Source organism: Globicephala melas, chromosome 8 (genome assembly GCF_963455315.2).
Source record: "Globicephala melas chromosome 8, mGloMel1.2, whole genome shotgun sequence".
In the NCBI taxonomy this organism is placed as follows: domain Eukaryota; kingdom Metazoa; phylum Chordata; class Mammalia; order Artiodactyla; family Delphinidae; genus Globicephala; species Globicephala melas.
Window position 1 is genome coordinate 17,488,723 of NC_083321.1, and position 5,122 is coordinate 17,493,844.

The 5,122-nt window shown below is 39.1% G+C and overlaps 1 non-coding gene across 1 annotated transcript; it reads right to left on the reverse strand.

Annotated features, from left to right (window-relative positions):
* Positions 1–2,399: 2,399 nt before the first annotated feature.
* Positions 2,400–2,525, reverse strand: LOC115857701 (U6atac minor spliceosomal RNA). The gene has a single exon (XR_004041348.1). It is a non-coding gene; the product is annotated as a U6atac minor spliceosomal RNA (small nuclear RNA).
* Positions 2,526–5,122: the final 2,597 nt, after the last annotated feature.

Genomic DNA, 5,122 nt, shown 5'->3' on the forward strand with positions numbered 1-5,122 from the left:
TGCCTACCTCTCCATCACTTCATCTTTACTAACTCTGTGAAATACCTGCCATTATCCCCATTGTATAGATAAGGAAACTTAAAACACTATGTTGGTTAAGTATCTTTCCCTTAGTTAGCCAATTGGAAAGTGCAAAAATTAGAATTGCTCTAATTTGTTCGTAGGTTTTATGACTTTCAAGCTCATCTGACCTTCTGGAGCAGTATGTGCCTTCTATGTGTAAGATAGTTTGGCTTTTCTATATGGGCAACTATTGCTAATTAACTTTCTCCTTGTTTTCACTTAATGAGACTATTCTCTGTGCAAAACCTTATGACATGTTTTCATCTACCTACATAAGACAGAGCAAAGGCTTTGTCAACGACCTTCTTAAAAGTATATAGTTTAGTTTACAATTTTATTAGCACATTGAACTGTTTTCTGTGACAATGCTCACATCTGTACATTCTGGTAAACTCTTTCCAATCACATCTGTTTACTGTCATACAAATATGGCCCATACAAAGATGCCTAAATTCCCGAGGGGAAATCTATTCAAATTCATGGCAAAGTGATTTAGAATAAGAAAGGAGGATAGAATTCATAATTCTACATCTGGCTTTGGGAGAGTTACCATTTAGATTCAGTGCTGACCCTGACTGAGAGATTTGTCTTGATATTAAGAAAGCTTTTTTATACCACCATCATCCCTTCAAGCTAGGGTGTTATTGCGTCTTTCAAGAAATTGCAAACTAATAAAATCTAGAGGAATTCATTGGGTTTCTAGAGAGTTTGAATTCCACATGTGCAAACTGTCAGCTTTAAGTAAGTCATGCAAAACTCTATTTAAATGATTCGGCCTCTCCCTGAATATGGGAAATGGGAAATGTTATTCGGTAGTTAGAATAAAACGGTTTGAATGGCAAGGAATAGATTAAACCTGTTTACAGTCACTGAGCAGAGATGATAAGAGATGATTTGAAAGTAGAAATAGTCATTTGTGATGGGTCTCGCTGTTAACACACTAGCATGTGTGAAGGCAGTAGAGAGCATGGGTGAGACCCATGAGCATGCCTTTATCTCTATAAATCAAGCATTCACCAGAGGTTTCTTCCTGCTAGAATTTCTCATACCGGACCTGACTTCCATTCCCCAACCAACCCACAAGGCCCATGGAATAGAAAGAATAGAAATACATCAATGAATGCAAATCAGAAAACCCTGTGGAAAAGGTCCCCTGAAGAGATCTTGGCAGGGTGGTTCCTAACTGACAACCAAGGATTCATGCGAGAGAATGCTAAGGGCAGGTGACTTTAAATATGTGTGGCTGAGAGGTTCAGAGCACAGCTTGGGCCTTTTACAGAGCTGGATTCCGACCCTGCTTCTGTCCCTTTCTGTCCTTTGTGTTAGCCTGATTGGGCAAGTTACATAATTTCTTTGAGTCTCAGTTTCCTCATTTGTAAATGAGTGATAATAACGGTAGTGTTCATCTCATCATGGATTGAATTAGGCCATATATGCAAATGCACAGCATGCAGCTGCCTGGCACTCAATAAATGTTATCTGAAATTCAAAACCAAAAGGAAATCTATCAAACTTAAGTACTTTTTGTTTGAATACAGAAGCAGTATGTTTACCAACATTCTAAATAGCTAAATAGTTCATTAACCAATATTGTTAAATTCTTACTCTGCATCTAGTTCTGTCCTTCTATAACAAGCCCTGGAATCCCCAGACACTGAAGATAGATATCCTTTACTAGAAAACATCTTATTTTCCCCATTCCATAAAATCCATCAAGTTTTCACACCTTGAGGCTTTTATATTTTACCACTTGCAAAATGTGGGGCTTTTCGGACACCTTTCCATGGCACAAACCCCTCTCCCCCTCTGTTCTACTCTGGAGGAAAAAGTCACGTGGCAATAGCCTTTTTCTAATTCTCCTCACCTCTTTCAGACTACCTTTTAGTGTAAAACATTTCCTGTGACTGCTAAATCTCTTTGGTTATATGCACTGGTTAATTACTTTCCAAAGCATCTGTTGCTTGTCAGGCAAACATGTTCCATGTGTTTGTGAAAATGGCTTTTCTTTCCAGAAAATTCACTGAAGACATTCTGTAATACAGGGAATAAGAAAATGAAGTCCCTCCCATGTGTTAGGCACCTGCTATCTATCAGGCACCCCTCTAATAATTTCCTCCAATCCTTTTAGTAACCCTGTGAAATAGGTAATATTACATTTTACACATCAGGAAAAGGAAGAATTGTGGAAATCAAATCATTGGCTATATAAATAAAATTTGAATCCAAGTATTTGTATTACTATCAAGTGTTGGGGGCAGTGTTTTCTGATTTGATATTTGGATTGTGGGAATCATATAATGAAGACATATTACCCCCCCCTTTTAAAAAAAAAAAAACAACAACAGTGGTTAGATGCCACGAAGTAAGTGGCAATGCCTTAACCGTATGCGTGTTGTTAGACCCGAAGTTCTCTTCCATCCTTGTCAAGGGGAGTGGTAACCTTCTCTCCTTTCATACAACACATTACCCCCTTTTTTAAAACAACAGTAGTAGCCATGAGCACGTCCACCATCACAACCACCACCTAAAATCCACGATAATCTGTGGATCACAGTGCATCACTCTCAAGGGAAAAGTTCTATATGCAGTGAATAAGCACAGAGGGCAAAATAAGTGTGGCAGGCAAATTTCATTGATCTCCAAGATTCCTGCCCCTTCCCCATTATATATTCCCTTTTTAAACCCCTCCCCTTGAATGTAAGTGGGACTTGTGAATATAATGAGTCATCACACCTGCAATTATGTTACATTATACAACAGAAAGGATATTTCAGATGTAACTAAAGTCTTCAGTCAATTGACATTGAGTTACTAAAAAAGGAGGTTATCCTGTGTGGACCTGATCTAATCAGATGAGTCCTTAAAAGACTTCAGATAGATTCAAAGTGAGAGAGTTTACTCCTGCTTGCATTAAAGGAGAAAACAACCATGTTGTGAACTGAACATAGAGCCATGTGGCAAGTATACCAGGTCAGCCTCTAGGGGCTGAGGGCATTCCCTGGCCAATAGCCAACAAGCAAATGAGGACTTTATTCCAATAACTGCAAGGGACTCAATTCTGCCAACAGCCACTCACCTTGGAAGAGGACCTTGAGCCTTAGGTGAGATCACAGCCCTGGCTGACACCCTGATTTCAGCCTGAGGAGACCCTGAGCAGAAGACCCAGTTAAGCCATTCCCATGGACATCCTTTTAAGCTGCTAAGTTTGAGATAACTTGTTACTCAGTAATAGAAAACTAATATTCAGTACATTGGGTTAACTGTCAAATGAGTGATGGATGGTAGGTACTATGAGCTCAATAAAGTAGAAATAAATCAATTTGTTGGGAGGGATGTTAATATTGCTGCAGAAGAAGAATCTTCAACTCACTGGGGATAGACGCTCTATACCAAACTTTTCCATTCTACTCTCCTTTTTAATATGTCATTTTCTTAGGGTGGTTTTCCCAGAAGCAGACCCTAAGACAAGGATTCACATGCACAAGATTCTTAATGAAAATATTCCCAGGGAGAGCTGAGCAGAGAAAGGGAAGAAGCCAAGCAAAGAGACAATTTCAGGCAAAACCCCAGCTGTAGCTGAATCTCACATTGGCAGTCTAAAGTATTATTGTACACTAACATTTATCCTTACTTGGGACCAGAAGTTTGGGGTTTCATATTTGGCAGCAGTCAGTCACTGGCGAATAACATCCTGGTGCTGGCATTGCCATCTCACTACAAATATAAGCAAAATCAAAAGCAGCTCCAGTAATTCAGGGGCAGGTCTTGGAAGGGAGACACAGGAGAAGACAGTTAAAAGAAAAACAGAAGGAGGTGGACTTCTGGTTTCCAGTCCAGTATGAAAGAAGCTTGGAAATTACCATTCTGTTCTAACAAGAAGTGAAAATCTGAGCAAACTAAAAAATCAACAACTCTTCTTAGATCCATACGAGAAGTGAGGTCACAGGAAAAGCCAATGCCCCCTAAATTGGAGAGAATGGCAGGTCAATACAAAGAATAACAACATATTAGAGCAGAAACCTCTGAGGAATTAATATAGGATAAGAAACCCTGAACTATAATTGATGGATTTCTAGAGACTCATTGTGTACAAGTCTGAGAGTTAAAAACTACAGAGGGACTCAGTCATTGGGAAGCCCCACACTTTTGTGAGTTTTACCTTCCAGAGCTTTAATCAGGTTATCATAGTGAATGCTGAAAAAATTCCCTCATACTTCTGCCAGGGGAAGGAGAAAAGGGACCATTTTGAAATATGCCAGAACATTCTACAAGGTCTACCCTCAGAAGAATCTATTTTACCACAGCCTAAACTATTGGGGTTTTATCAGAACCCAGCTGACCTGGGGGAAGAGGAAGAAAAATTTCTAACTCCAGGCCACTCTACCATACTGTCCCACTTAAATGCAGGGGAGAGCTGAGAGGCATGTATGAAGTTCACAGTCTAGAGGCACAAGCTCACTAAAAGTCTGAAACCTAATCAAAGAACTACAGAATGCTTCCTCTTCCCCCAAACTTTACTATCACATTACTAAAGGCCTATTTATGGCAGTTCCATTCACCTAGCACATCATGTATAACTTTCCAGAAGAACTTACAATACATATGAAAAGGCAAAAAACACAGTTGGAAGACACAGAGAAGGCATCAGCAATCAGACTCAGATATGACAATGATGTTGGAATCAACAGGGCAGGAATTTAAAACTACTATGATTAATATACTAAAGAATCTAATGGATAAACTAGACAGCATGCAAGAACAAATGAGCCATGTAAGCAGAGAAAAAATTCTAAGTAGGAACCAAAAAGAAATGCTAGCGGTCAAAGCACTGTAGCAGAAGTGAAGAATGCTTTTACTGGGCTCCTTAGTAGACTGGGCATGACTGAGGAAAAAATCTCTGAGCTTGAGGATATCTCAAGAGATACCTGCAAACTGAAAACAAATAACAGAATATCTCTGGGACAACAATAAAAGGCATAACATATTTGTGATGGAAATAACAGATGGATGAGAAAGAGCAAAGGAACAGAAGATATATTTAAAAACATAATGAATGGGA